Here is a 10,666-nt window from a genome sequence, read left to right on the forward strand (position 1 = left end):
GCCTGTTCCGTCTGCGGGGCGCTTTGGCATGAACTTGGTCTCCTGTGGACACACAGCGGTCGGTGGCCTTTCTTGCCTTGTCAAGGCATTCGCACTTCGGGTCATGACATACAAATGCTCTTGGTGTGACTCCTTTGTCTTGTGACTTGAAGTTACCATCTAAAGACAAAGACTAGTTCAGGGTGACCTTGTCACTGCGTGCGGTTTGTCTTCTCGTCCCTTTCCTGTGTGGACAGTAAAAATGCCAGGGCACGGAGGGTAGGAGAGAGCTCACTTTTGTTCTGAGAGCCTGGCCAGGCCATAGAATTCAGGCTGCAGCCTTTGTTTTTTGGTCGCATAGGAATCCAGAGATGGTGGAACAGGTTGGTAACGTGAGCCGCATTCAGACGCGTGAGGAAACCCAGTCCTGGAAGATCTGTGTGATAGCCCTCAGGGGACTGTCCTCTCCCTTGCACTGTGGGCCCTTTGTGTGTGTTTGGTTTTGTTTTACATAGATGATCCTGTGGGGAAAGCTGTAACTTGGTGACAGTGCCTGGAACCACAGGCTTCTCTGAGAGTGGCAGCCGCTGGAAAGGCGATGCTTGCCTTGAGTTTCTTCACCTCCTGGCTAATTTGCCGTTTTTTTCAGCGGCTTTCTTGTGCCCCGGGAGAGCAGGTCAGGCACGGGTCTGAAGTGGAAAAGCACAGGGTTTTGTTTTTGAAAGAAAGGTTGGATGCTGAAGTCTGGTCTCACGGACGTCTCAGCTCATAGTGGATGGAGCTTGGATTTAAACAGCTTGAGCTGACATCGTTTTAGGATTCTCACTTAAGAACCAGGCACCTGGCCAAGGGACTGGGAGTAGTTTAATCTGATGGCTGATCTGCAATTGTCAAGTGTTGCTGATTTCCTGCTGAGGAAATGGGCCATTCCCTTTTACAGCCGCCACAGCTGCAGCCCTGGTGGTGAGCCAGAAGCTCACTTCTAAAGATGCGTGCTGGTCCCCATGCCCATGCTTCTTAGGCTACTAGAGACCGAAATTGGAGTTTTTGCAGGGAAATATGGCCAGTTTCAAGTGCTGCTATAGTTCTGCAGAAATGTAAACATTGTGTTGGCAGATGTGTCTCTGGTTGAGTCCTCAGCTTCCGGGCCTTTACTTTTAGGTTCTTTTTAAAATTTTGATAAAACTTACACGTCAGGAACCCCCTCATCTTTGCCACTTTGAGGTGTCTAAAGCACAGTTGCACTGGGTTGTATTCTCAGCCACATGCAGCCATCACCCCCCCTGCTTTGAAACTCCTGTATCACCCCCAAACTTCTGTATCACCCCTAAAACTCCTGCATCACCCCCAAACTCCTGTATCACCCCAAGGGCCCTTCAGAAGTTTCTCCCCAGCTCTTCTGTCTGCAGCCACGGCTCTATTTCCTGTCCATGGGTGTACTTTGTAAGGACATTTCAGATGAGCAAGAATCTTACGGCGCTCGCCCTCCTGTGCCTGCAACTGTCCACTTCTCATGCTTCAGGTTCCGTCCATGCGGCAACTGCTGGGACATTGTTCCCTCTCAAGGCTGGAGATAGTGTTGTATAAACAGACGCCTTTGGGTGTTGCTTCATCTGTTCCCAATTCAGGCTGTTTTCTCCTTTCACCTGCTGTGAAGAACTTTGGTCCAACACGGTTGTGTTTGCTTCAATACCTGTTTTCTTCTACACTACTAGAGATCCAGTTAGTGTTCTCTGGAGGAACAGGGTGAAGAGAGAATATGTGCATATTGCAAAGAGGACGTATTAGATTGGCTTATACAGTGTGGTCTGGGTGGTTCATAAGGGCTGTCTCACGCTAGAGATACAGAGAACCAGTAGTTGTGTGGTCCGCAAGGCTGAATGATGGACTCATCCCTACCTGGTGCTGGCCTGAAGATTCTTGGTTAATCCCAGATCCAGTCAAGGTGACAGACAAGACCAGCCATCACGCCGAAGGACAGCTAAGCTTTCCTCACAGTCCTGCCATTTTCTCCCCCATCATTGTCAGGTGTTTCCCCACACCCTCGCCAGTACTTGTGAGCTTTCGTCTCTTCCTCGTCGCTGTCCTAGGGGGTATGAAGTGGCAATTCATGGTAGTTAGAAAAAGTTTTTCAGCCAGGTGGTGCTGGACACTCGGGAGGCAGAGGCAGGCAGATCTCTGCAAGTTTGAGGTCAGACTATTCTACAGTGAGTTCCTGGACAGCTAGGGCTGTTACACAGAGAAACGCTGTCTAAAAAAAAAAAAAAAAAAAAAAAAAAAAGAAATTAAACATTTTGTGTGTGTGTGTGTGTGAGAGAGAGAGAGAGAGAGAGAAAGGGAGAGTCAGAGTCATGCTGCATTTGTGGGGAATTCTGTTCCTGGGGATCAAACACAGGTCATCAGGCTTGGCAGCAAGGGCCCTTACCCACTGAGCCATCTGGCCAGCCCTGTAGTTTTGTTTGTAAATCCTGTCTCACTAAGTAGCCCAGGATGGCCTCAAACTCACAATCTTTGTTTCTGTTTCCCTAGTCTAGGATATAGGTGTCCTTTGTGCCTTTGTTTTTGTTGTTGTTGTGTTTTCTGTTTATTATGGTGTTTTTTTTTTTTTTGACAGGGTTTCTTTGTGCAGCCTTGACTGTCCTGGAATTAGCTTTGTAGACCAGGCTGGCCTTGAACTCAAAGAGCTCTGCCCTCCTCTGCTTCCTGCGTGCTGGGATTAAAGAGTGTTCAAGAGTGTGCTACCACCTCCTGCTCCTTGTAGCTTTGCTTTCCGCTTTCTAGTAGAGATGGTCCTAGGGCACGGGAGTAGGAACTGACTCTCAAGCCCAGGACCTTATACACAGTAGACACTTGTACCCCCGAATCCCAACCCCAACCCAGAATTTTGTAATGTTGGTGACTCTAGTTGGTCCGCTTTATTTTTGCTTGCTGTCCGTCTGGTGTCCTATTCAAAATGTCGTTGTCACAAAGATTCTCACCTGCGCTTTAGGAGCTTCCGGTGTTCCGTTTACGTCTTGCTCCTGTTGTGAAGAGTTTGAACTTGGTGCTTTCATGCTGACAGCCAACGCCGTCCACTGAAGACCCCGCCCCCACCGCCGCGGACGGTGCAGCGCCTGTCACTGTCAGACACAGGCTTCACTTCTGGACTCTCAGGCCCCACTGGCCTGTGCATCTATCCCACGCCAGGGCCATGAGGTCTTGAGTACCATAGCTTTGATGCTTACACAGCTGGAAGGGGGTCCTCCAGCTGTGTTTTTGAGTTTTAAGACCATGTTTGTTATTTTGGGTCCCTTGTTGTAGCCATGAAGATTTCCTTTTGACCAAACTGTCCATTTCTGCCTCTAAGAAATCCAGCTGGGTTTTGGTGGAGACTGTGTTGAGTTATTAAGTTACTGTAGGAGCAGTCTGGCCCCAGCTCAGTTTATAGGATTTTTTTTAAAAATTTATTTATTTTTATTTATGTGTATACGCTTGTCTGCATGGATGTATATGCACCACTTTCTTGCCTGGTGCCCACAGGTGCCAAAGAGGGAACTGGATCTCCTGGAATTAGAGTTATAAAAGGCTGTAAGCTGCCATTATGGGTGCTGGGAACTGAACCTGGGTTCATCAAGTGCTCTTTTTGTTTGTTTGTTTTTTGCGACAGGGCTTTTCTGTGTTGCCCTGGCTATCCTAGAACTCTTTCTGTAGGCCAGGCTGGCCTGGAACTCCGAGATCTGCCTGGCTTTGCTTCCCAAGTGCTGGGATTAAAGGTGTGTGCCACCACTGCCCAACTCATCGAGTGCTCTTAACTACTGAGCCGTCTCTCCAGACCCTGATCTTTAAAAAAATGATTCTACTTTGGTGCATGCTTAAGCTATTTAAACTTTACATTTTTCAAAAGTTGAAAAGATACGTAATTAAAAATGTAAAGGAAGGGGGCTGGAGAGGTGGCTCCGCGGTTAGGAGTGCTCCCTGCTCTTGCAGCTGCTCTCCCAGCACTCAAGTTAGAAGGCGCCAGCTGCTCCAGTGCCAAGGGACCCGACCTCCTCTTCTGACTCCCTCCGGTCTCTGCATGCGTCTGTGCATACAAATGTGCATGCATGTGCACACACACTTACACACACACACACAAACACACACAAACACACAGTCATACACACACATATACACACACACTCATATACACACACTCACACACATACACACACTTGTACACACATACACACATATACACACAAATAAAATAATAAAGCAAATCTTCCCATTTTCATTTTATTTTGTATGTATTGTATTTTGCTACATGTATGTCTGTGTGCCGCATGCATGCCTGCTGTCTGTGGAATCTGACACAAAAGGAGTCAGATTCCCTGGAATCAGAGTTAGTGATGGTTGTGAGCTGTCATGTGGGGGCTGGGAATTTGTCTTAGTTGGGATTACTATTGTTGTGATGAAATACCATGACCTAAAGCAGCTTGGGGAGGAAAGGGTCTATTCAGTTTAGGCTTCCACATCACAGTCACCATCAAAGGAAGTCAGGGCAGGAACTCAAACAGGGCAGGAGCCTGGACGCAGGAGCTGATGCAGAGGCCATGGCGGGTGCTGCTTGCGCACTGTGGCTTGCTCAGCCTGCTTTCTTACAGAACGCAGGACCACTAGCCCAGGGATAGCACTACCCACAATGGACTGGGCCCTCCCTCATCAATCATTAGTTAAGAAAATGCCTTCCAGGGTGCCTATAACCTGATCTTATGGGGGCATTTTCTTAACTGAGGTTCCCTCCTCTCACGTGACTCTGGCTTGCGTCAAGTTGACATGGAACTATCCAGCGCAGAGGAGCCAGTGCTTTAAAAAAATAATTAATACTCAGAAAGTATAATCAAATATGCGACAGAGTTTTGATTATAGGTCATAAAGTTATATATAGTGGTTGCCTAGCGTATTCAAGACCTTGGGATCAGCTCCCAGCCTTGTAAATAAAAGTCAAAACTAGGAAACGCAGGGGCAGCTGAGGCACGCTGAGCCCTCTCTGGGAATCTGATGCTATTAAAGGATTTTGCCTCTTTTTAGAGTGTGATAATGGCATCGTGGCTGTTGTTTAACAGATCAGCCCCGACATGTGAGGTGCGGCTGAGGTGTCTGTGGGTGAGGTGCTGTGCGGGGAGGAGTTGCTCCGCAGAACTCCTGTGGATAGTGAGGAAGTGCTCTGAGCAGCCACCGTGGGGGTCATCTTTACAGTGGAGCAGCAGGTTCGCCTGGGTTGAGAGCCAGGGGGATCTATCCTGCTGGGACTTCTGCTTTGTCAGGTGCAGTCTCCAGTCAAATGGACTGGAGCTCGGCTGTCTCTCCAGCAGATGAGAGGCAGGGCAGGCTGGGCTCCTCTACAGTTGGCGTCATAGCTGTCATGATACCTGGCCAGGTCACTCTGCTCCTTCTGTGAGACTCCTCGTCCTCAAATATGGGGGGCGGGAGAAGACGCTTGGTGTGTGTGTGTGTGTGTGTGTGTGTGTATGTGTGTGTCCCACTCTGAGTCCCTGGGTCAGACCCTGGGAGGAAAGTGCTTTCCAAAACCTCCCCTTTGTCATCCAATACATGACTGACAGCTGACTGAGCGAAGGTCCTGCTAGCTCAGGACCCTCCTGCCACACCCTGCCGTTGCGCATACTCCAGCGGCAGCATCCTCAGCTGGGCCTGACAGAGCCCTGGGGAATGGCCCAGTGAGAGTGGCCATGAGGGTCACAAGGATCACAAGGGCCCTGGGGCCAAGCCTATGGCAGAGGTCAACAAAGCAGGGCTGGAGGTTCTTGTGAAGCCGAGGGTGTCGTTCTCTTGTCCTCGATATACATTTTCTGGCCGCTGTGTTGGTGATGGGGACTCACGTGGGAAGCTTGTGCGAGCCGCTGGTGGCTGGGCCTTCCCTGAAAGGGAGGGCAGATGGAGTCTCTGGGATAGGGAGAGGACTTTCCCACCCCAGCACCCATCCCCGCCCCAAGACTCAGGAGGCTCCTGCCCACCAGACAGCAGCAGTGTTCCAGTCTCCTCAATGAGTCGAAGTTTGAGTTGGATGGTCTGTCCTCCTTCCCTCGGGTCCTGAGCACCCAGCCTGGCCAGTGGTGGCACCTCACATCCTTGACTCGGGATGGGGGTTCTGTTTCAAAACCTGCCTGGAAGGCTCACCCCTGGAATCCTAGGGTTTGGGAGGTGGAAGCAGGAAGTCATGAGTTCAAGGTCATCCCCAGCTACACAATGAGTATGAGGCCTGCCTGTGCTGCATGAGACCCTGTTTAAAATCCCCTCCCCACCAAAGAAGACTCCCTGGAATGTGGCCTCACTTCCCACTGGAGCCCCTTAGTTCTCTATTGCTCCAGCCTGTGATCTCCTCAGATCTTGGAAAGCAGGTTTGCAGGCAAGGCCTAATCAAAACCCTGGTTCCTGGTGTCTTCTGGCCCCGTGAGAAGTTCTTACTCTCCATTCTGGAGATGACGTAGTGAGGTCTTCTGCCTCAGACTTCTTACAGGGAATCCTAGAAGCAATCTTTGGAACAGAGCCTCCCTCTTTCAAATCCTCCTCCGAAGCCTTCAAGTTGGCTGCGGGACCTCTGAGCCACAGGGACCCTCAGCAGAGCCTCGGTCACACAGGAGTCAAGAAATGAGCTTCACATAGGTTTTCATGCCCCGTGACAAACGGCAATGTCCCTCTGCAAGTCGGCTTCAAAGCAAGGCATGCTCCCGTCCCGTGTCTCCAGTCAGGAGAGTGAGACGTGGTATGTTAGTGCGCCCACTGAGGAAAAACAGGCCTCTCTCAGAGTGAGCTCTGTCCCTAGGGGGAGGCTTTCCATGCACAGCTACTCCTGAGAAGGGGGATGGAAAGAGATTCAGATTCTTCTAGAAGCAGCACCAGCTGTTGGAGTTAATGTGGGAAAGTGGCCTATGGGTGGGGCTTTGCCGTCTTTCTGCTGACCGATTGTAAGCAGCACGCTTCAGGTGCGAACGCCCCTCTCTTGTGTTCTGGAACCGTTGTGTAGTGTGCTCTTTGTCTATTTCACGAAAGCTCTGAGTGGGCGCTAAACTTTACTACTGTAATTAATGCAAGACGTGTGTGGGCTTGAATTAAAACAGAGACAAACTCTCTGCTGAAGTGCCAGCCGGTGGTGCGGGAGCACAGCCTGGGGCTCCCAGAGGGTGTGAGTGACACCTCACAGTGACAACGTGTGTATGTGTGCATGAGTTTGGGAAGATCCGGCAGGGCCAGCCAGTTCGCCGTAGTTTGGGCTTCCTATTGCTGCAGACGCAGGCTAGTGTCCTTGGATTCCTGCATCCAGCATCCATATCAGGTCAACCTGAGTGCTTGCCTCTCCTAGACCCTGTGAGAACTCTCCTGTCCCCGATTCTTGTATGCTTGTAGTTCTGAGCATAAAGGTGGGTCTCAAGGATGGCCAGACCGGTGGCTAAAATGTGGCCATATGTGTGCGGTGTTCAGTTGCCTAGGAGGCCTGTCTGCGCAACTTCATAGGCACCATCCATCCTGGGTCCTGCACGGTCCCAGACCGTGACAGAGTTGCATTCACAAAGGGGCAGAATAGAGAATTCATTTCTCATTATCGCTATTTTCTAGAACAACCTGGGTCTGTGTGTGAAAGTGGGAATGACCCATGTGTGAGAAAGAGGTAGGGCCATCGCTGCGCAGGGAAGCAGTTGATTGGGGACTCGGTGGCTGATACACGGTCCTGTGTGGCCGCAGGACCAATGGATCCTCAGGCTATTACCAAGGTTTACAATTTTATTTACCAATGTTGTGTGTTCCATATGAAATCTCCAGTCCCAGATACTTAGAAGTGACTGACGTATCGATTGTCTGAGGTCGACTGCAGAAGTCCTTGGTATATTTTACAGTAGAAATAATAGAATTACACCGTGTAAACAGCTTTTTAAAAAAATCACTTATTGTTTGTTATGTGTGTGTGCACATGTTCTGTGGTACACTTACAGAGGTCAGAGGATGACTTTGTGGAATTAGTTCTCTTCGACCTTTATGTGGGTTCTGGGATCAAACTCATGTCTGCCTCGTGTAGCAAGTACCTTTATCCCCCAAGCCATCTGGTCAGCCTCTGTGTAAATTGTAGTGGCATTTCATTGATATTTTAATAAATAAAGCATGCCTGAGGATCAGAAAAGTAAGACAGCCACACTGGCCAGCCTCACAGACCAGACAGTGATGACACACACCTTTAATCCCAGTAGCCACACTTGCTTGCCATAGAAACCAGGCAGTTGTGATGCACACCCTTAATCTCAGAACTAGAGAAGATTATAAACTGGGAGGAGACAGCTCTCACTCAGTCAGTCTCATTCTGAGATCCCTGGAGGCAGGATCACCATTTCAGACTGAGGTGGAGTGAGGTAAGAGCCAGTGGCTGGCTGTTTTGCTTTTCTGACTTTCAGGTTGAACCCCAATTTCTCTCTCTGAGTTTTTATTAATCGTGCTTCAGTAAATGGCTTTCAGGAACGTGGGGAAATGCTTGCTTTAGCACTTGGGCAAAGAATTGTCCAAACACCATTAAGAACAACGTTAAGCATTGAGGGAGGGAGGAGAGAACCCACCATTAATGCTTGTTAGCATGTACTAGAAAACTTCAGCCATCCATTACCCTGTGTACCATGTGTGGTTCATTCAACTTTAACTTGCTGTCTTGTACATGTTACACACACACACACACAACACTGGGCAAATGTGTCCTAATTTTATAATATCTAGTCTCTAGATACTAAACCAGTTGCCATTTTAGGCAGACAAGCGTGAAGTCATCTTCCCTCTGATGGTCTCAGTCAGGTGCTGCCTAAAGTGGGGCTTTATTCACTGTGTATTTTCTCTTCCGTAGGTCCCCAGCTCTCAGGAAATCCCACAAACAAGGAGAAGGTGGACTTCAGTGGACATGACAGGGTCTCTGGTAGGTTCTACCTCAGGACCCAACGGCAGAGCACAGAAAAGACAATATCTGTGCACACACCTGGAGAGGATAGACAGGGTGAGGGCTGTGCAAAAATCCAAAAGGACAGGAAGAAAGAGAACAAGACAAAATTTGAAGAGGGAGAGAATAAAGGGCTTTAGAAGACACTGTATCAGGAGATAGCCAGTGGCTGGCTTCAAGGACAGCAGCGCCCATGAAAAGTTTGGCCAAACCAGCAGCAGCAGGAGCCAGGAAGATGGCAATGGAGAGGAGTGGGGACCATCAGGAAGGAGGTGCTTGAGTTGTGAGCTGAAGGGAACAAGAGAGAGAAGATGGCAGGTTAGGTGGGAACTCAGGAGATGAGTTACAGGGTTTGCTAAGCCTAAAACTGGAGAGAGAAGAAAGGGAAGTCAGGGAGATTATGGGATGGGGAACTGGGAGAGAAAATCCTGAAGCAGGACACACAGCCTGACATATGTGTTGTGAGGGTGAGCTTGTTGGGGACTGCCCGGACTGGGGTAGCGTACAGAGCGCACGAGTGTGTGTGAGTGTGCAGAGAGAGAGAAACAGATTGGAGGAATTACAACCAGCCAGGTGATGATGCTGGGCAGCTTTGAGAAGAGGAGAAAATGACCAAGGGGCAGCAAAGGGAGGGCAGGACGATAAGGAGGCAGCAAGGCCGCATGGTAAACTGCAGGACCATGGCAGCCTGGTTTTCTGTGCTGTAGGTAGCTGGGGAGGCGTGAGCTGCAATTCAGAGGAGGCTTGCTTGAAGTGAAGCTATGCATGTGTGTTCATGTGCACACAAAGTGTGCGTGTGCCTGTGTGTGTGCCATGCTCACATATCTATGAGACCAGGACCAGAAGAAACCTTCAGGCGTCAGTCTGTTTATTGGCTCACTATAGGCTAGAGTGGCTGCCATCCAGGTCCGGTGATCCGCTTGTCTCTGCCTTCCCGGGGCTGGAGTTACAAGTGTGTGCCTCCACTCCTGGCTTTTCGACGTGGGTGCTGGGGCTCAGACTCAGGCTTCCATGCTGATGCAGCAAGCTGAGCCCTCCCCCCAGCTGCTGCCGTGGAATTTTGCGCTGTGGATTTCAGGGGCGTCAGGGAGAGAGGTAACTGAAGTCTCTCAGTACTTCTGCCTTGCTCTGATCAGACCCTGCGAGGGAGAGAGGTGCTGGAGGAGGTTGAGATTCGGAGAGATTAAACTTGTCTAGTAGAAAAGCAGATGATGGCCTCAGAGACACCTCCTGAGCAGTGTCCCATAGGAAGGCACAAGTCACTGTAGCCCATCAAGTTGAAGAAAGCCACGTGAACTGTCTGGTATGCTAGCCATGGTGAAATGGTTGTATTGAGTGTGTGATGAAGTCAAATGCCCCTGTTTATCCTGAACTGTAGTTCCTTTATAAGGTAGAACCCCCCCCCCCACCTCCGTCCAGCTCTCTGCTGGGGGCTACAGCCTGTGAGTGGACCCTGCTGCCACAGAGCAGCATCATGGTGGGCTTTGGGGTCATGCGTGCTTCCCAACTTGGCAACCCTAGGTGGTCTTCTAGGAGACAAGGGTCCAGGGAAAGTAGCTACAGACCTGGAATGCCCAGGGCTCTTCCCAGAGCCTCTTGGTCATACCTAGCCAACTTTCTGTAGTGCTGGGTATGTCCAGCAGGGGGCCCACTAGTCCCCTTCCGCCTCTGTTCCTGCCTCTGACCGCTAGATGTCAGTAAGGATCCAGTAAATTGGTGGCTGTGGGCGGGACCAAGAGA

The sequence above is a fragment of the Alexandromys fortis genome, unplaced genomic scaffold (genome assembly GCF_014885135.2).
Source record: "Alexandromys fortis isolate MF-2015 unplaced genomic scaffold, M_Fortis_MF-2015_v1.1 scaffold_2_1_26212458, whole genome shotgun sequence".
Lineage (NCBI taxonomy): Eukaryota > Metazoa > Chordata > Mammalia > Rodentia > Cricetidae > Alexandromys > Alexandromys fortis.